The sequence below is a fragment of the Miscanthus floridulus genome, chromosome 15, assembly GCF_019320115.1.
Source record: "Miscanthus floridulus cultivar M001 chromosome 15, ASM1932011v1, whole genome shotgun sequence".
Taxonomy (NCBI): Eukaryota; Viridiplantae; Streptophyta; class Magnoliopsida; order Poales; family Poaceae; genus Miscanthus; species Miscanthus floridulus.
In genome coordinates, this window is record NC_089594.1 from 71,589,600 (window position 1) to 71,610,911 (window position 21,312).

A 21,312-nucleotide genomic window follows, 5' to 3' on the forward strand; every position below is an offset into this window, starting at 1 on the left:
AACATAGATTCTTATGTGCACTAGGAACATGGAGAATATTCTTAAGATGAATAGCACTGTTTTGAGAATGCAAAGTACTAGATCCAACATGATGTATGTCCATACCTGCACCATTTGCTGCGTGAACTTGATCATGTCCATTGTATCTGTCTTGAGTTGTGAGCTTCTCCAACTCTCCAGTAACATGATCTGTTGCTCCTGTATCCATATACCAATTCGTATCTATGCCATACGAGTTGGTGTTTGCTGATGCTGCAATCTTCTGTGGAGGACCAGAATAGTTCTGATCGAACCTCTTGAAGCACCGATGTGCTGGATGCCCTTCCTTGCTGCAGATTTGGCAAAAAATTCCTGGCTAGAAATTGGATCCGCGGCCGCCACCATTATGACCACCTCCTCCTCGCTAGAATCCTCCATGCCCCCACCTCCGCGGCCACCACCATTGCGGCCACGAGATGGGTTGTAGTTGTTTCCTCCATGGCCACCATGGGCCGCTATATTGATAGAGGAACTAGAGCCTCTATTCTTCATCTCATAACGTTGTTCAAAAGCAGTAAGCTGGGTCAGACATTCGCTCACTGTGATGGGCTCCATCCTTGTGCTGATGGCGGTCACGATGGCGTCCCAACTGAGATCGAGTCCACTCGAGATGTAGGACATGAACTCATCATCTTCTATCTTCTTCCCTGCAGACGCCATATCGTCCGCAAGACTCTTCATCCTGGCGAAGTACTCACTGATGGTAGACAACCCCTTTGTTGCCATCGTGAGCGCCATCCACGTACTAATAATTCGAGCATGCGAAGATGAGGCATACATGGCCTCAATCGTAGCCCATGCATCCTTTGTAGATTGGACTGTCGTAGGCACCTGCCCAAGAACCTCCTTGGACAAGGAGTTCAACAAAAAACTGAGAACCATCTGGTCCTTTGCAAACCACCCTTCATAATCAGGGTTCAGTTTGGTCTCTCCCTTCTGTTCTCCTCCTTGGTGCGCGCCAGAAATGGCGACGGTGGCGCTGCCATTCCCTCAATAACCGATGCCATCTGAGCACCGCGAAGCATGGATAGGGCTTACATGCGCCATGTTGGGTAATTTCCCTTCGTGAGTTTTTCAGTGATGGGGAAGATGATGGCTAGAGCAGATGAGCCACCGGAGGATGACGTGAGTGCGTGACAAGCCATGGGATCAATCCGCTAGGATGACGGCTCTGAATACCATGAAAGAATAGGAGGAACTAGATTACCCTCTCGGGCTCTAGGTTGCATGTTGATATAGTCCAGGAAACGCCCCTGGTGTGGCTTGTACAATAGGTAAGTTACAATACTTGCTATACAAGAAGATCTGTCTATCTATATTTAGTGTATAGCCAAGATACATATCTATATATACCTATTACAATGCACAGATGCATGGCCCTCTAACAAACATATTTTAACAAGAGATAGATGTGTTAGATGATCTCCAACCACGGTCAATTGGGCCCTTAGATCCGCCCTGATCGAAGGTGCCCAACCATTTCATGGTTGGTAGGCCCCTATCGCACAGCGCTATAAAAAGGGAGGTGGGGGCCAGGGCATAAGGCACGAGGTTTACCTAAGCCACCAGACGCCCCCACCTACGGTCCTAAAACCCTAACCAATCTAAGTGAGGGGGCAAAATGATGTACAAGTGAACTAATCGATGGCTTGCTACCTAATGAAATTCGACGATCCGGTGACCGACAAGCAAAGGAGAGTATCACGAGGCACCACCGGAATTGGCAAGTTTACGCCAGGCTAGGGTTTGGCGTCGTGAAGCAGTACGACAGCTGAGGAGGCGCGACGGCACAATGCAGGCGCTGGCACGGGCGCTAGCGAGGCAGTGGAGGCACAGGTGTGGCACGGAGGAGATGTAGGCGGAGCAGGCGCCATGGCACCACGGCGAAGGTAGGCGTGGGCGCTGGGAGGCAAGTGCAGGCACGGGCGCGGGCACGGTAGGCGCAGGCACGACGACGCAATGGCAAAGGCAGGCACGGGCACGGGAAGGCAAGAGCAGGCATGGCGGCGCGATGGTAGCGCGTGAGACCTAGGTGCGGGTGAGGTGAATACAGAGGAAGAATGATTTAAGGTGGACCCCGCGTGATAGAGAAGAAAAAGAAGTTAGATCCACTCAGATACAACTGACCGGACACACCGGTGGCAATGACCGAACGCTGCCACACGGAGTTCGGTCAACAACAAAGAGGTCCAAAACCCCTCAAATCGTGATCGGACGTGTCCAGTCCCTCACGATTGGACACACAACAGAGTCTGGTCGATCCTGACATCTTCTTCTTCGTTTGACTGGACGTAGGGCCATCTTCACACCGGACGCTGGAGGAACACTGAGGTGCCAGACACCCCACCTACAGCCCCACCTACATGATTTTCACTTGTACATCATCTTTGGGCTTGATGTCTCCAACCGGAATGTTCTTCATGGCCTCCCTCTATGGTTCATCACCTACATCATCAAGATTCTCATGTGCTCCTTGGGAGCCGTTAGATTCATCAAATTCCATATCATATGTTTCTTCTACCAAGCCGGTGGCATGATTAAATATTCATATGCTTTGGACTTTGATGAGTAACCAGCAATAAAACCAATATCACGTCTTTGAAACTTCTCTAGGTGTTGCCGCTTCTTGTATATGTAGCATTTGCAACCAAACACCCGGAAGAATGATACGTCCGGCTTCTTTCCATTGAGTAACTCATAAAGAGTCTTGCCAAAAAACTTTTGAAGAAATAGGCGATTGGATGCATAACATGCGGTGTTGATAGCTTCCGCCCATAGAGCTTCGGGTGTGTTGTACTCATCAAGCATTGTTTTTGCAAGTGTGATAAGTGTCTGGTTCTTTCTCTCTACTACACCATTTTGTTGAGGAGTGTATGTTGCGGAGACCTCATGCTTGATCCCAACTTCATCACAATATGCCTCAATGTTTGTGTTATCAAATTCTTTTTCATTGTCACTTCTTATCTTCTTGAGCTTCACATCAAATTCATTTTATGCTCTCTTGGCAAACTTCTTGAAACTTGCGGCCACTTCGGTCTTGTCATGAAGGAAGAACACCCAAGTATATCTAGAGTAGTCATCAATTATCATAAGACAATAGAGATTTCCTTCCAAACTCTTGTAAGTTGTTGGTCCAAATAGATCCATGTGAAGGAGCTCTAACACTCTTGTTGTTGACATGTAAGCTTTTGTTGGATGAGTGTTTACAACTTGCTTGCCGGCTTGACATGCACTATAAAGTTTGTCCTTCTCAAATTTCACATCCTTCAAACCTCTCACCAATTCATTCTGAGTGAGCTCATCCTAACATGTGTAAGTCTTCTAAGCCATAGCCACCCAAGTGATGTTTTGGTGAAATATCTTTAAGTTTGCACCTTTGGATGTGAAATCCACTAGATATAGGTTGTTATATCTAAAACCCTTGAATATAACTTGATCATCATCTTTCTTTGATACAACCACCTCCTTCTCGGTAAACAAGCATTGAAAGCCAAGATCACACAATTGACCAACGGATAGCAAGTTAAAACTCAATGAAGCAACATATAGCACACTTGATATTGAATGATCATTGGATATTACAACTTTGCCCAATCCTTGAACTTTGCCCTTTGAATTATCATTAAATATAATCCTTTCTTGACCATCTACTTCTTCATCTAGTGAGGTGAACATACGAGGATCACCGGTCATATGTTGAGTGCAACCACTATCAATAACCCAATGACTTCCACCGGTCTTGTAGTTCACCTACACACAAGAGATCAAGCTTGTTGTTTAGGAACCCAAACTTGATGGGGGCCCTTGACTTTCTCAACTAGTGACTTTGTAACCCAAATTTGCTTAGGCCTATTCTTGTTGGGAGGACATAAGAAAATGACTTTCATTTTTCCATTAGAATCCTTTCTAAGCATGTAATAAGCATTGAAGGCAAAGGGTCTAGCATGCTTAGGCAAGGGTTGTGGTGGTAGAGTTTCACACTCATGGGCAAAGTGACCTTCTTGTCCACACTCAAAACATCTCTTTGGCTTAGGCTTTAACTTGTGTTGTTGTTGATGTTGAGCTTGAGATTTCTTCTCTTGATTTGACAAGTACCCAATACCACTTCTATCTATCTTTATCACGGTGTTCATGGGTAACTCACTTTGGAGATATTGGCCTCTTGTGAACTTGCTCAAACCGGTCTTGAGATGTTCTTTCTCCAACTTGAGCATCTTGTTTTCTTCTCTAAGTTCATCATGATTTTTCTCCATCTTGAGTCTCTTGTTCTTTTCTTTAAGCATCTCATTCTCAAGAGCTATATCACAATCATTGTCAAGATTCTCTATCACAATTGTGTTGGTGGTTGATAGCTTTTCAAGATCTTTCTTGAGCTTTATATTCTCATTCTTGAGCTTGACATACTCATCATAGTTGTCGTACTCAACCACTTTCTTGCATTTGCTACTAGAAGCTTGCTCAATGCTCTCAACAATCAAGTCATCACATGATGTAGCTACATCAATCTTAATAATATTGTTAGTAGCATCATGTGGCTCATTGTATAATAACTCATGAGAAAGAACAAGATTGTCATGATTGACCTTGAGATTAGTGTACTCTTCTTTTTGCAAATTGTAACTAGCAGTGAGCTCATTATGTATCCCCTCAAGTTTATCATATTTTTCTCTAAGCTCCTTTTTAGATGACTTGAGCTCCTTGAGAGTTTGGATGACATAATTTTATTTTCTTCTCTAAGCTCAACACTAGCTTTTCGGCTATGTCATATTTTGCTAAGAGTGAGCCCATCTCAAGTTCTAGCTTTTCATTTTTAGCTCTTGTCTTTCTTATGATTTTAGTGTATTGGTTTAGCAACTTGACAAGATCATCATAAGAAGGTGATTCAAATTCTTCATCACTATCACTATCATCATTGCTAGCATTATCATCGCCACTACTATCATCATCATTTTGTACCTTTGTTCACCCTTGACCATAAGGCATAGGTGTGTAGAGGATGACGATGGCGGTGGCGATGAAGATAGTGAAGAATCAATTACAATAGCGGCCACCTTCTCATTCTTATTCTCACTTTCATCATCGGATGAGCCACTTGATGATTCAATATCCATGAGCCAATCACCAACAATATTTGCCTTGCCATTCTTCTTCTTCTTGTGGAATTCCTTCTTCTTGCCATCCTTCTTCTTATATGGCTTGTTCTTCTTCTTCTCATCATCATCTTTATCACTTGAGTCATCTTTCTTGCCCTTATACTTGTCTTTCTTGGGTTTGGGGCATTGATGAGCTAGATGACCAAGTTCTCCATAATTATAACAATCCATTTCAGAGATGGGCTTCCTTCTATTACTAGTAAAGAATTTCTTCTTGCTATCAAACTTGACACCATTCTTATTGAGCTTCTTGAGCATCTTGGCAGTTCTTCTCACCATGAGAGCAAGACTTGCATCATCAATCTCATCATCACTTGAGCTATCATGATCAACTCTTGCTTTGCTCCTCTTCTCTTGGCTAGCCTTGAATGCCAAATCTTTCTTCTTGGTGGAAGAAGAGCCATCTTATGGAGTGATGTGCATGTACATCTCATGTGCATTGATCTTCCCCAATATTTGAGTTGGTGTAGCTATGGAAGGATCACCTTGATGAAGCACCATCATAATATGCCCATATTTGTTAACGGGGAGGACACTCAAGATCTTTCTTACAACATCAGAGGGTTGCATTTGTATGAGTCCAAGCACATTGACTTCCTCTATAAGAACATTCAAGCGTGAATACAACTCATTAGCACTTTCTCTAGAAGCATCTCAAATGAATTAAGCTTTTTCATCACAAGGTCGTAGTGTTCCTCATGCTCACTCTTGGTTCCCTCATGGAGCACACAAATGTCCGACCATAGTGCATGAATGCCTTTGTGGTTCCGCACATGGTTAAAAACATCCTTGCAAAGACCTCTAAAGAGGGTGTTTCTAGCCTTTGCATTCCACTTCTCGTAGTTAACCTCGTCGCCTTAAAGGTTTGTGGGATCCTTAGGTTTTGGGAAGCCATGTGTGGCGGCTCTAAGAACTCTAACATCTAAAGCTTCTAAGTATACCTCCATGCGAATTTTACAATAAGAAAAATCATCTTCCTCAAAGATAGGAGGGGGTTCATCCCATGGGACATCTTGTTCTAGGCGGTTAAGCCTAATTTAGCGAGCACGAGGCTCTGATACCAACTGAAAGGATCAAGATGCCCAAAGGGGGGGGTGAATTAGGCTAATTCTAAAATTTTGCAATAATTAAACCCTACACTTAGCCTACTTCATCCCTTGTGCCTAAAATATGTTTCTATTGTTCTCACACACAAAAGTTTTGCACTCTAGGTTCTAATCCTACTCTAGCATGGTAATTCTAGGAATGTAAAGACATAAAATAAATTGCTCAAATATAAATGCTCAAAGTAAAGACAGGGAAAGGAACGCAACTGATATTTTTCCGAGGTATCAGAGAGTCGCCACTCTCCACTAGTCCTCGTTGGAGCACCCACGCAAGGGTGTAGCTCCCCTTTGATCCGCGCAAGGATCAATGCTCTCTACGGGCTAATTCTTTAACACTTCCGTCATGGTGAATCACCCACAACCGCTCATAACTTGACTTGGGTCATCCACAAGCTCCACCAGGATGATCACCAAACTCCCAATCACCACCGAGCTATCTAGGTGATGGCGATCACCAAGAGTAACTAAGCACAAACTCTCACTTAATCATGATAAGCCTAATGAGAAGGGTGGATGCACACTTGCTACTCTCTATGCACTAATGAGGTCCTTAATCTTGGATTCTCAAATCTCAATCACCTCACTAGGCTCTTGCTCTCCCTTGCACTCCAAAGGTATTTCTCAGCAGAATAAATGGGCAAGAGGCCTCCTATAGACGAGTGGAGTAAGTATTTATACCCCCTCATTGAAAACATAACGTTTGGAGGCTGAGTCAGCACTCTGTGGGTTGACCGGACGCTTCTGTTAGGGTGACCGGATGCTCCGGTAGTTATACCCACCACTATGTCAGAAAGAGCTGTTAACCTTTGACCGGACTTTGACCAGCGTCCGGTCAGTACTGACCGGACGCATCTAGTCAAGAAAAACGCTCTCTAGAACCTTACTGATGTTGACCGGATGTTGGCACCTAGAGTCCGGTCACTTCACTGTTCAGTGTCCGGTCAGGTACCAGATTCTGACCAGCGTCCGGTCAGCACCGACCGAACACGTCCGATCAAGAAAAAAACCCTCTCTGAAACCTTACTGATGTTGACCAAACACTGGCACCCAGAGTTCGGTCACTTCACTGTTTAGCATTCGGTCAGTACCAGATGACTACAGTTGATCACATGAACTAACTAGACTCACCCTCCAGTGTCCGGTCAGTTATTTGATCCTCCATTCACTTCCAACTCGAAATCCTATATGAATAAGTTGACTCCAGTTGATCTTAAGGCTATTCCTGAGCTACCTAGTGCTAGGTTTGATAAGTGTGCACCACACCTAACCCACTAGACTTACCTAGGATCAAGCTACTAGTCCTATACCCCCCTTAATAGTATGGCCAAAGGAAAAACAAAGTCCTAAACTATTCTAAGTGTTTCTCCAACACCAAACGACACTTAGAACTAGTTCATCCTTAACCTTATCGTCCATCCTTTGAAAACCAAAATGAATTCCATCGATGGGGGCATGACAACCATGATTGCCCAATCAATTTCCATTACTATGACCTAACTCAAATTGCCTCTACAAAACACACATTAGTCATAATAATCTCAGTGTTGTCTTAATCACTGAAACCCAACTAGGGGCCGAGATGCTTTCACCAGGCATTGGGAAGCCTCGCCATCCGGCCAACGCCGCCACTACACCACCGCACCTCCATCGAGTCTCCACCGAGCACCGCTGATGGCCAGCTCATCTTCTGTGAAGGCGGCCAATGGTTTGCCACCCGCATCCCACTCTCTCTCTCTATTTCTCCGTACTAGTACATGTTCTAGGGTTTACACTTAATCAAACATCAGTAGGTATGCTAGATCTATGGGTAGTGATCCTATAATATTTCTATCAATGGTATCAGACATCTAACTAGGCGTAGATCTATCCTATCAGAGTAGAAAACCGAGTAGCAGCATTTAGAAGGAGGTGAGAGATCTGATTTGGATCTAAGCAGAGGGTTCACCGAACCCTAAACCCATATCGGGTGAAGAAAAGGACTAAGAAAGGGTCTCAGTTTTGAAAAGGAACTAGAACCCTAACCCTAACCCACGTAGAAAGCTTAGGGAAGAAGAACAGTACTCAAACCCTAACCCTAACTCGACCTAACCCTAACACTAACCCCTAGTCGAACAAGATCCTGAGAAGAATAGAGTGAGATACCAAGCAAGAGAAGAAGGGGAAAGGGGAAGGGCTTGGGAGATAGCTTACCTCGCCGCTACACTGCGTTGTTGTCTCATTGGTGCGCGAGAAGAAGGCCGAGCCGCTGCAGCTCGTTAGGCCTATGTGAGCTCTGGCCAAGGGCGCCACGGCTAGGCCACTCGATGGCAGCGCGCTCACCCACTAGGGGAGCGTGCGCCGGCGAGGGGGCCAGCGATGGCACCATCACCTCTCGCCTTCGCTCGGTGCCTACTGTTCACTACACTGAGAGAGGAAGGGGAGGGAAATGAATGAACCTAGGGTTCAGGGAGAGATGTCGCGTGCTGGTTTTGATCCGTCGAGATCACTGCATGACCGTTCGATCTGCATCGATAGCTGAGAACTATCGGGCCAGCATTTGGCCCAGGTGGGCGCGCACGACGGACGACTTTGCCGGCCTAGGGCCAGGTTGTGGCCTGGGAAGGCACAGCGCGTGCGAGAGCAGTGCAGGCTAGGCCGCTTCACTACTAGGGCGAGTACTGTTTCAACGGGCTAGGGCCAAATGAACAGTAGAGCTGAGTTATTATTTTATTCATTTCCTAGAAGCAAATTTTAATGATTTTCTGTCTAGTTTCAATCTCTATCAAAATTTGAATCAATGGGATAATTTTTTAGAGAGTAGATTAGTACAGTTAAATGCTTCTGAAAAGTAGATAAATAATTTTTTCATGTTTCTATTGCAATGTAATAGCTTATTATTTTCTAATTAAATTTGAACCAATGGAAGAATTTAATTTGAAGAGTAGTCATTTTTTAATCAGTAAATTATAATATTGTTATTTTTCTGACCAACGTTGATAAATAGTAATATTATAATGTTTATTCATAAGTTTTCTATACATTAATTCTACTTCTGCCCAACGGTGATGTAGAATTAGTGTATAAGAATGTTGTATGTTTTAATTTTGACCAACGTTAAATTAAAGCATGCAATTATGATGTCATATTTTCTCACTATCTCTGACGGTGTTTTTCAGGACTCAACCCAATGGCTTTTATCTCGCACATACCGCTTCTTGAAGGGGGCAACTATAGAGTATGGTGAGAGAAGTATGAACTAGCACTTGCGTTGTCTGAAAATAACCTAGCGCTTACCTCTCTGTGTCCTACTGAGCCAGTGGACCCTGGTAAGGAAAGAAAATGAGACTTGATGCTAATTTCACTGCTCCTGGCAGTGAGATTCATGCAGAATTGTGAATGAAATATGATCTCGAACGTAAGAAATGGGACTATTTCAAACTACAAGTGCTTGATGGTGGCTAAGTTCACAATTTCAGATGCTATAAGGGGGTCTATCCTAGATTGTGATACCAGCCACATAGTATCTTTAGAAGGTGGAGAGTCAATTCACTGGATCTTCAAAGGCTTATGCTAGTACTTTGATCAAAAAATTGTTCAATGAGAAATATACTAGTGATGGTATCAGAGAGCACATACTGAAGATGAGCAATATGGCTTCGAAGCTGAAGCCAATGGATTTGGGGCTCAAGGATGAGTTCCTGATTCATTTAGTTTTTGCTTCCTTGCCAAAGGAATATGAAACATTTGTTGTTAATTACAACATATAGCCTGATAAGTGGGACATAGAGAAGCTCATCGCAATGTGTATTCAAGAAGAGGAGAGGCTAAAATCCTTATAGGGTGACTCTATTAACCATGTGAAGGACAACAAGAAGAAGAATTTCAATATGAATGCCAAACCTCAAAGGAAAGCCCCTCAGAATGACTACCATTCGAAGAACAACAATGCTCAAGTTGAGAAGGATTAGTGTAAATGGTGCAAGAAGTATGAACACTACCTAGAGGGACTGTCAAGACTTCCTGAAGAACCTTCTGAAGAGAGGTGAGGATTTTCATTACATTCATAGATGAATCCTTATATTTAAGTTATGCAAAATCTACTTGGTGGATTGATTCAGGTGTAACTATTCATGTTGCAAATTCATTATAGGGATTCCGTACGAAGAGGACCCTACAAAGAGGAGAAAGAAGAATTAAAGTTGCAAATGGAGTTGAAGTCATTGGAGATCTATCTCTAGAATTAGATGATGGTTTTAGACTGCAGCTTTCAGATATTCTTTATGTACCATCTTTATGTAGAAACTTGATAAGTGTTTCAAGATTAGATGATGATGGATATGATTGCCATTTTGGTAATAGCAGATGTAGGATTGTGATTAATAATAAGTATGTTGGTCTTGCCTTCCGACAAGATAAGCTTTATTTATTATCACTTTCTGAGAATGTGAATGATGTAAGTACTAAGAATGAGAATGCCTCTTCATCTATGAATGCAAGTAATAAGCGAAAGAGAGTTCATGATGTATCATCAAAATTATGGCACTGTCGTTTAGGCCATATTTCGAGAGGGAGAATAGAGCGATTGATTAAGAAATTAATTCTTTCGCCATTAGAATTTTCAGATTTAGAATAATGCATAGATTGCATAAAAGGAAAGTACATTAAGAAAATAAGAAAGATGTCAAACAAAGCGCAAGAATTTTAGAAATAGTTCACACAGACATATGTGGTTCTTTTCCTATGAAGAGTGTGGATGGTTATGATTCATTTATAACATTCACAGATGACTATTCTCGTTTTGGCTATATTTATCCAATTAAGGAAAGATCGGAAGCATTGGATAATTTTAAGATATTTAAGGCTGAAGTAGAAAATTAGCACAACTTAAAGATTAAGGTAGTAAGGTCCGACCATAGGGGAGATTACTACGGTCGACACACCCCATATGACTAAGTTCCTAGACCCTTTGTAAGGTTCTTACAGGAAAAATGGCATAGTAGCTCAGGTATTCTACACTGGACGAGGCTCAGTGGAATAGAGTAGCTAAAAGACGCAATCCGTACCTTAATGGATATGGTGAGAAGTATGATAAGTTACTCTAGTGATAAATTTATGGATGGAGGCGTTGAAAACTGCCATTCATATTCTTAATCGAGTGTCAAGTAAGTCAATGCCCAAAACACCGTACGAGTTATGGATAGGAAAGGAACCCTCACTAAACTATATACGTGTGTGGGATTGTCCAACTAAGGCAAAAGTATTTAACCCAAACATAGAAAAGCTAGACTCCAAGACAGTCCAGTTGGCATTTCATTGGCTATTCAGAAAAGTCAAAAGATTATCGTTTCTATTGTCCTAATAGACAAACGAAGTTTGTAGAAACAAGATATGCTGTCTTCTTGGAGGATGATATGATCAGGGGAGCATGGTAGCACGAGAAATTAGTTTTGAAGAGAAGCGGGTATACGTGCCCACTCTTATGGTTCAGGAGCCATTCTTCACGCTACTTGTTGTTGTACCAACAGTGCAAGACACTGTAGTAACAGCACATGTTGTTAGTTCTCCTGTGACTAATAATAAATGAACATGAGGAACCTGTCCCTCAGGATCCCTAAGAACCCATTGTTATACATGAGGGAGAGCAACAACAGCCTCATGTAGAACAAGCATCATCTAATGATGCCCCTAGAAGGTCTCAAAGAGTCAGGAGATCAGTCATTCCTGATGATTATGATGTTTATAAATGTGAGGAATTTCAAATGAGGGATGATCTCACCTCATTTGAAGAAGCCATGAGAAGCGCTCACTCATCTAAGTGGCTTGAAGCCATAGAAGATGAAATAAAATCAATGAAAACCAATGGTGTTTGGGACTTAGAAATAATTTCTAAAGGAGCCAAGACAGTAGACTATAAATGGGTCTATAAAACTAAACATGACTCCAAAGGGGATATAGAAAGATTTAAAGCGTGACTTGTGGCGAAATGCTTCATGCAAAGAGAAGGTATAGATTACAATGAGATATTTTCTCCAGTCTCATGTAAGGATTCTTTTAGAATCATAATAGGCGTTTGTAGTATATTACGATTTAGAATTATATCAGATGGATGTAAAGACGGTATTCCTAAATGAGAATCTGGAGGAAAATGTTTACATGGCACAACCGAAAGGTTTTATTGTGGAAGGAAAAGAACGCATGGGATGCCGCCTGAAGAAATCTATTTATGGATTAAAATAAGCTAAGACAGTGGCATTTAAAGTTTGATAGTACAATAAGAAAATTTGGGTTTTAAGAAAATATAGAGGACAATTGCGTTTATGCAAAGTTCAAGAATGAAAATATATTTTCCTAGTCATGTATGTGGATGACATCTTGCTCGCTAGCAGTGATGTTAATCTACTACTAGAAACAAATAAGTTTTTGTCCTCAAAGTTTGATATGAAGGATCTCGGTGAAGCTTCGTTCGTCCTAGAAATAGAGATTCACCGAGATAGAGAAAATGGGGTTTTAGAATTATCACAAAAGGCATACCTAAAAAAAGTTCTAAAGAAATACAGTATACAAAATTATAAGTCTTTACCTGCTCCTATAGTCAAGGGCGATAAATATGAGGAATTTCAATGTCCCATGAACCAATATGAGATCGATCAAATAAAAACGGTTCCATATAGTTCAGCTATCGGAAGTTTACATGCTCAAGTGTATACTCGCTTTAACTTAGTATTTGTTACCGGGTTACTTGGTAGATATCAGAGTAATCCAAGAATAGAACACTAGAAATTAGTAAAGAAAATTTTACGTTACCTATAAGGTACGAAGGGTCTCATACTAACGTACAGAAGATCTGATTCCCTACACATAGAGAGATATACAGATTCTAATTATGCGGGAGATGATAGAAAGTTCACGTCAGGATACATATTCACTCTCGCAGGAGGAGCTATATCGTGAAAAAGCTTAAAGCAAACCGTCACTACATCATCCACAATATATGCTAAGTTTGTAGCATGTTATGAGGCCACAGGGCAAGTGAATAAGCTGAAAAAAATTCATGTCCAGGGTTGAAAGTGGTAGACGACATACATAAACCACTCAAGTTATACTACGATAATAATTCAGAAGTATATTATGCTTACAACAATAAGTCAAGTGGTGCTGTCAAACATATTGACATAAAGTATTATATTGTGAAAGATAAAGTCCGGAATCATATAATTAGTCTTGAGCATATAAGAACAGAAAAGATGTTCGTGGACCCGCTTACAAAAGGCTTACCACCCAGCGTGTTCAGAAAATACTTAGCCGGCATGGGTTTAAGGAAAAGCCTATGATTTCTGGATAACAAGGGACTAGTTGAGAATATGTTTTCAAATAGAGAGATGCATTGTAGCTGTTTAATCTAATAGCAACTGACTGTGACGATGAGGCACGCTCTATGCACTGATTTGTAATGGAATGAGAATAAAATAAAGTAAAGTAAGTTGAGTTTAAATCTAAGGTGAAATTAAGGGGAAGAATGTTAACCCACTGGCCAATTGGGCCATTGAATCCGCGCCGCTCCTGTCCCTGCGCCTGGGCGCGCGGCGCGCGCTGCTGGTGTCCGGGCACGCCGTGGCCGAGGAGTGCTTCACGGCGCACGACGCCGCGCTGGCGGGCAGGCCGCGGCTGCTGGTCGGGGACAGGCTAAACTACGGGTACACCACGGTGGGGTGGTCCTCCCACGGCGACCACTGGCGCTCCCTCCGCCGGTTCCTCGCCGTCGAGCTCTTCACGGCGTCCCGCCTCGCCGCGCTCGTCGGCAGCCTGCTCTGTGACGCCGCCGGCGCCGCCGGGACAGATCCCTCCCGCGCCGGCGCCGCCGCGGTGACGCTCCGGCCCAGGCTCTTCGAGCTGGTGCTGAACGTGATGCTGCGCGCGCTCACCAGCGCGCCGCCCGGGCACGGCGGCGACGTGCGCGGTCTCCAGGAGATCATAGAGGAGACCTTACGCGGTGACCGGCGTCATGAGCGTCGGGGACTACTACCCGGCGCTTCGGTGGGTCGACCGTCTGCGCGGGGTCGATGCGGCTCTGATCCATCTCCAGGCGAGACGCGACGCGTTCGTCGCCGGCCTCGTTCACGACAAACGCCAAAGTCGCAAAGCCGGTGGCCCAGACACGGAGAAGAAGAGCACCATTGACGAGCTCTTGTCACTGCAGGAAACTGATCCTGAGTACTACAATGACACTGTCATCAAAGGCATCGTCTCGGTGAGTAGTCTCTCCTTTTAATCAGCTATTGTGGCACCAACGCGGTTGCAATCTCAGTTCTCCTTCTCCATGATGATGGTTGATGCATCTGCAGGTACTGCTCAGTGCCGGCACAGACACATCGGCGCTGACCATTGAGTGGGCAATGGCGCTGCTGCTGACTTACCCGGAAGCGATTCTGAAGGCGAGAGCTGAGATCGACGCCAACGTCGGCAGATCCCGGCTGGTGGAGGAGTCGGATATGACGAACCTCCCATATCTGCAATGTGTGGTCAAGGAGACCCTCCGGCTCTGTCCTGTCGGGCCAGTCATCCCAGCACACGAGGCCATGGAAGACTGCACCGTCGGTGGGTTCCATGTCCGGCGCGGCACCATGATCCTCGTGAACGCTTGGGTGATCCATCGGGATCCCAAATTGTGGGAGGCGCCAGAGGAGTTCAGGCCGGAGCGGTTCTTGGACACTGCCATGGTGACGGTCACCGCCCCCTTGCTGCCGTTCGGGCTTGGACGGAGGCGCTGCCCTGGGGAGGGGATGGCAATTCGTCTCATGGGCTTGACACTGGCAGCGCTCCTGCAATGCTTCGACTGGGATGTAGATGAATGTGGTGCTGTTGACATGACCGAAGGTGTCGGGCTGTCAATGCCGATGGCCAAGCCATTGGCAGCAATCTGTCGGCCCAGGGAGTTTGTCAAGAGTGTGTTATCTGCTTCAACATGAATAGCCGAATGCAGGTTTCTGAAGAATACTTGCAGCTAGATGTGGATTATCAATGTTGTAGCTTATTCCATCTCCACTATGCATTTGTTCATGAAGTGAAACTGAATGAGGATGCAAAAGGGCGAGACGAGGGAATTTGATGGTTTCATGATATATTTTTGGTGGAATATCTGGAAAGAAAGCAATAGAAGAACATTCTTGAGCAAAGCAGATGTTGATCAATATCAACTGGCCTTTAATAGTCGCGACATCAACAATGAATTGTAGCCGGTGACATGGTTCAAGGCAGGATGTTTCTTGTTCAGTCTGCAATGAGTTGCGGGTGATCTTAGTTGAGTCCTTGTTTCCCTGTTGCTTCGGTTCCTCTGTTAGCACTTTGGCTGTTGCCGTATGCAGGTTGTTTCAGCTGCTGTATTATTTGGCTGCTGGCTGTTCTTTAGTCTTGGTTTTCTGGGCCTGTTTTTTTTTTCAATTTTGGGCTGTACCTATTGTTCTCTCTTCTAATAATAATATAACACGGCAAATCTCTTGCCGTATTTTCAAAATACATAAAAATTTATGCAGCGGTTTCATAGAACAAACAGACTGAAAAATGCCAGTTGCAATTAGCGATGATGTATGCCCACTGAAACTGATTTCAAATCTCAAACCAGCAGTGCCCTCTGATTGAATCATTTAGAAATGCCTCTGGTTTCTGATGGTTCAAATTAGCTTTCTGATTCAGAGATCCACTTGATGGTTAACATTACCCTTCTTACTTCTGACGATCAGAAAATTAATATTAGCTGTCTGATGCATAGACGGTCTTATATTTAACATACAAGAATGTAACATGAAAGATTAGGCGTATTTGAATTACCCTTCTGAATTCTGATTGAGGTATCTTATTAGTTTTCTATTTTGTCTTTTTTTTTTTGGAAGTTTCCTGTTTTGTCATGTAACCTGTAAGCAATATAAAAAACCCAGATTGCCGGTTCCAGATGAAATTGCTAGAAGCAGTATCATGTTCTGCTTGCAATAGCATATACGAAACAGAATTCACCAAGGACCCTTGGTACCTAACATGGGTCTGTTCTTTCATTGCTGAAACGAAGCAAACAATCTGAAGGATATGGATATAGTGAGCATCCACTATCCACCACCTTGTCAACGTCAAAAAAGAAAAGAAAAAACTAGTTGGAGAAGTGCCCCAGCTCCAGTTGCCTCTGTTTTTTTCTTTGCAGCTGTACCTTCTGTCTTTGTTCTCTCTTCTAATGAAAACTTCACACCAAAGCTCTTGCCGTCCTTTTCAGATGAAAAGAAAGCCTGGAGTGAGAGCAAGAGATGAAGAGAACATAACTTTTGGTATTAGGTTGCAGATCTTAGGTGTGCATACTAATGTCACCTGAAAATAAATTCAGTATACTCAGCTGCTTATGAAAGACTCTTTCTCAGAGAAACTTCTCAGTCATGGTACAACGTTTTTCTCTCACAACAAAACAGCAGCAGGTGGCTTATCAGCCGCAAAAACTATCAGCGGAACAGCTTGTAATACAAGTGTAAAAAAAATTAGTGTACTAGCCCGATGGTGGAATTTGAAAACACAACAAACGGTAAAAAGAACTACTAATAACTAGCCCCATGAGGAAAAATAGAGAAATAAAATAACATTTTCTCTGAAGTAATCAGATCGTGCGATCTTCCTATGAAAAAGTAATCTCCGTATCTGAGATCAGGTAAGCAATCTGCATACGACAAGTATCCTCCCGTGTTCGGATTAGCCAAGAAATATATATATATATATGTGCATACGAAAAGCATGAGCATAAACTATCTTGTGGCACTTGTCACAGACAAGAGTCAGTTTCAGTTACCTTTAACAGGTCTCACTACTGCTGAAAATTACTGCCCAACGTCTTGAGAAGCTTCTGTACATCTTCTCAACAAATCTTACCTTGAGGTCAATGTCGTGTCGTACCAGAAAGGCGGCTAATACGGACACAGGATCGTGGAGGTAGGCCTGATCAAGTCCAGATTTTCTTGCACCCATGTCAACCACTCTATGTACTTCGGCAGCACCAACCATGCACCACGTCACCAGTAGACATCTCTTTCTCACATTTTTTTTTCCTGCTTTCTAGACTAGATCTAGACATGTAATGCCTCCTTCAGGATGCATCCACCTAGAGCTGCTGTGGCCGAACATGACACCGAGAGAGGAGACTTTTACAGACCACATGCATCTGCAACCAACGGTGTAAGCCTGTTCGGCTGGGGCTGAATCGATCGTATACGATCGTGGATTATTACTGCTGGCTGGTTTGGTGTGAGAGAAAAATACTATTTTTGCTGGAAATTTACGATCGTTTACGACTAAAGCGAACATGCTTGTCTGATGAGTCAGTAATCCAGTACATGAATTGGCAGAAGAGTACCGTGGAAGAAACTCCTAGTAGAAAAGGAACTTTGTCTGGCTTTTGGAACAGGATATTTGACTAATCTTCATCGTTTTCCCTCTCAGGAGGAATACTTGTGCTCATTTATCACATGAACTGGCATCCAGCATACTGTCTAATCGGTTTGGAAAACTTTGGCAGTTGCCCTCCCTCTGAAGACAGGAATATCAGAACAAATCGGCTTTTTCGCCAATTAGCAACCACTATCACTTTCAGGTTGTAGTGTCCTAGACGATAAGCCAAATGGACAGAACATCTGGAGTTAAGATCATACTGCAAGTTACAGGATGGAGGGCAACTTGGTACCTGAACTGACATCAGCGCAGCACTTGCAACAGGGAACAGGCCAACAGGGTTAGCAAACAAGCGATGTGTTTCCTGTTCAGGCCATAGAACAAAAAGGCAGTGAGTGATAGACAAGGACCTTCAGCTCAGCCAAGTAATAATGAAATAAAGAAGCATACCAGAGTGGACAAACAAAGGAACAAGATACCAATGGGTCCCTGCGAAATTGTGCTTGAAAATATGCACCTAGATCTGCATATCTGACCGAAAAGGACATATGTTGGTCCTGCCCCCTGCAGATATGGTTAAGGGGGTGTTTAGTTCCATGGACTAAAGTATTTTGGACTAAAATCTATATTTTAGTTGGACTAAACAGCCAAACACTTGGACTAAAAGTGGACTAAAATCTTTTAGTCCTTTAGTCCACAAAACTGGACTAAAATAGACTAAAAGGTGTTGGGAATACCCATGCCTCTTATTTATTGCCCTCTCCTCTCCACTTTAATTCCATTTTAGTTCAAGGAACCAAACACCATTTTAGCCTACTTTTAGTTCATGGACTAAAGTGGACTAAAACTTTTAGTCCATGAACTAGAGAACCAAACAGGGCCTAAGTATGTGGGAGCCTGGGAGGAGAGGAACCCTAGGTGCCTCTCCTTTTCTATCTTGATCAAGTTGACTCAGTATCAAATGCAAGCCCTATCCATCCCCTAACCCAAAGCATCCGGATTCCGACGTCATCGCCGTCACACTTGCACAAACAAAGGAGAGCAAGATGGCAAGAACTCGGCTTCCGTCTCATCTCATTCTCACCATGAAAGACTACCTAAAAAGTACAGGTGGTCAGCTTCCAGTGCACTTGTGACAGCAGCAGTCTCCCACTAAAGCAAAAAGAGAGAGAAAATTGATGCCTGGTGAGAGTTAGGAGAAAGAACAGCATGTGGCCATGATGCATCTACAGTATATAATAACTCAATTATTGGATCCCAAAGGAACAGCACCGGGCATAAAACAATATACTATTGCCCTCACCTTTGCAGCTTTAGTTGTTAGTTCTCTCATCACTTTTTTTTCAGATCACAAGGCTGTAATACTGATAGGGGAGATCCCGGAAAGCATGTGTGTTTTATAGAATAGAACATCGTTGAATAATGATCAGTACTAGTCTTGCTGTTGTCGCCTGCAGATCTGGATTATTGTGAGTTCTGACCTAACCAGCGTGCTTTTAGTACAAAAAAGGTTGTGTTGAACTGTGTCAGCAGTGCACAGCACACAATTGTCCAACCAACAGTAGTGCACAAGGTCGACAAGACAAGATACCAGTTGCAGGATTGCCTGTTTTGGCCTAACCTAAGAGTCACCCTAGAGTCCGAAATTGTCGGCATTCCTGATAATCCCAACAAGATTCATGACTTTGTGAAATGGCAAATCGCTTTCATGCATAACATAACATCCTCTGCAGAGTAGTAGCCAAATGGCACCTGTATGAATGGGAGAAACTTTGCCATGAATTGTATTGTCACTCTCTTTTCTTTTGGAAAAAAGAACAGGGGTGCACACATCAACAAGTGAGATGGGGGTGAACCAGGAAATCAAATCGCCATGGGCCATGGCAAGTGGAGTAGTAAAGATTTATATATATGTATATGTATATGTATATGTATATGTATATGTATATGTATATGTATATGTATATGTATATGTATATGTATATGTATATGGCCAGAGCACAGAGCCAGACAGGGAAGAAAGAGGAGATCGATAAGCAACTTGATAGATATCCACTAACTCCAGACAAAATTCTTTACCTCCAGATTCCTCACAAAGGCCCTCCACCAGACCTCAATTATTACCCTCCAAAAAAAATCCATGTTCCTCCTACCTCGTCCTCCTTTATAAAGCAGCAAACTGCAAACTGCTTCTGATGCACCATCCAGGGGCTGCAACCTAAAGCAAGAACAAGCTTCAACCTTGCAGAGAGCAGAGCTAGAGCAAAGCAAGAGAGATGGAGCAAGGAGACGAGGCGTCGTCAGTGAACAAGGAGAGCCCAGAGCAGCAGCTTACCAGGGACGACGGCGCGACGTGGCTGAACCTCACGCTGGGCGCGAGCGAATCGCCCTCGCCGGACGCCGCGGCGGTAGCCGCGGCCGCGAGCTGCTCCGCCGAGTACGGGTCCGGGTCCGGGTCCGGGTCCGAGCCCGGCGCCAACAAGCCGTCCGCCGCCGTCCCGCACAAGGTGTTCTCCTGCAACTTCTGCCTGCGCAAGTTCTTCAGCTCGCAGGCGCTGGGCGGGCACCAGAACGCGCACAAGCGGGAGCGCAGCGCCGCCAAGCGGTCCTACCACGCGCAGCGGATGATCGTGGGCCTGCCGCTGCACGCGCACGCCGCGCTCATGCACTCGCTCCGGGTCAACCCGGCCTCGTCGGCGATCCACAAGGCGGCGGCGAGCCAGCAGGCGGCGCCGATCAGAACGGCGGCGAGGTTCCTCGAGGACAGCGGCGTGGCCGCGGCCTGGGGCACGATCGCCTGCGAGGAAGCGCCCAATTCGGCGTGGCCTGGGAGCTTCAGGCTTAGAGCACAGCACACACGAGCATGAGCAAGCGTCTGAACAGAGTAAGATCGACTTGAACCTCAGGCTCTGATAAACTGCTGAGGTGCATGAGCAGGTCTGGTTTGTTGAAGTGCATGAGCTAATCAAGGTTCATCTGCTGAATAAACTGGTCTGGAGATGTGATCAGGTTCAGCTCACTATGACACTGTCAGATGAAAAACCAGTATGGTGGTACTGAATTTTGGACATATTGGTGTTGTTTATGAGTTGCTGTTAGAATTATTTAATGGTACTACAAATTAAGTACTCCGTATTTCTGTAGCTGGAAAATGTACTTAGCTCTATTGACATCAGTGAGAAGAACTCGTTGATTCTGCACTTTCTAGTTCCTACTGACCATATATCGGCCACATCCTCATCAGTTTTCTTCCATGTTTTGACAGTTTTTGTTAACAAATCCTCTCAAAAGAAATTGAGACAAAAGTATTTGCGCACAATAATTGTGCAGAAACTCCCTGAATTCTTATGACAAACAATTCAGGATCAGAATAACACACAGCTCTGGGGACAAGGACAGCAACATAAGCAGGAAAACATGGAGTTAGAAGTTGTACTGTGTTGCGTGCTACATAAGTTCATCCAAATTTAGTTATGCAACACATAAATTTGTCACGACAAAGTAGTGTTCATCCCAATTTAGTTATGAACACATGAACTTGTCACGACAAAGTAGTACTGTGTTGCGTACTACATAAGTTCATCCCAGTTTAGTTATGCAACACATAAATTTGTCATGAC

The 21,312-nt window shown here is 43.9% G+C and overlaps 1 pseudogene; it reads left to right on the forward strand.

Moving 5' to 3' along the window:
- The first annotated feature begins 1,119 nt into the window (after positions 1-1,119).
- LOC136507629 (cytochrome P450 81D11-like) lies at positions 1,120-20,892 on the forward strand (annotated as a pseudogene).
- Positions 20,893-21,312: the final 420 nt, after the last annotated feature.